Source organism: Cariama cristata, unplaced genomic scaffold (assembly GCF_000690535.1).
Source record: "Cariama cristata isolate BGI_N322 unplaced genomic scaffold, ASM69053v1 scaffold30262, whole genome shotgun sequence".
Lineage (NCBI taxonomy): Eukaryota > Metazoa > Chordata > Aves > Cariamiformes > Cariamidae > Cariama > Cariama cristata.
In genome coordinates this window covers 1596-2207 of record NW_009602579.1, presented here as the reverse complement: position 1 = coordinate 2207, position 612 = coordinate 1596, and the positions used below count along the sequence as shown (strand labels likewise).

Here is a 612-nt window from a genome sequence, read left to right as displayed (position 1 = left end):
CCAGCCAGCGGTGGGGAGACCAGAGGCCCGGCCCTGCTGCACCCTTGCCCATGGGAGGGCACAGGGACAGGGGAAGATGCAGGCAGGAGCATCTGGGTCCGTGGGGTGAGCGCCAGCCCCGCTGAGCTCCCCATGCAGCCTGGGCTGTGCCACCACGGCTGAGAGCAATTCACAGCAGCTGCTCCCCGCTCCTTGCTCTTCTCCAGACACCGCAAGCTGCCTCCTACCCCCATGCCCGTTCCCTGCCCATCCCTGCCTGCTTGCTTGCTGTCTAGTGCTGCTGAGGCCGTGTCTAGCTGAGGTCTGGCTGCGCCACGCTCCCTGGGCTTGCTGGTGAGCGCCGGGGCAGGCACAGAGCCCAGCCAGCAGAGCACGGATGCATCTCAAGTCTCATTTTTTTGTGAACATTTGTAGTTGTTTCCACAGCTTGTCGCGAAAGAAATTCTGTTAAGGGGGAAAAAAAAAGAACCCTACGAAAAGCAACAACAAAAAAAACCCTATCTTCCAAGAGTGTTCCTCTGTCTGCACAATAAAACCCTAGGTTGTGTGTTGGAGCCACGGCCACCCGTGTGTGCGGTAGCGGGGCGAGGGGCCATGGTGGGGCTGGGCTCC

General features: G+C 60.3%; 1 protein-coding gene across 1 annotated transcript in view; it reads left to right on the top strand.

The window, feature by feature from the left end:
• THY1 (Thy-1 cell surface antigen) overlaps positions 1-554 on the top strand; it is a 3402-nt gene extending 2848 nt beyond the window's left edge. Inside the window, exon 4 of the mRNA XM_009694838.1 lies at positions 166-554. The gene's annotated coding sequence lies outside the window, so the exon portion shown is untranslated. The remainder of the gene's footprint in view (positions 1-165) is intronic.
• The last annotated feature ends 58 nt before the right edge of the window (positions 555-612 follow it).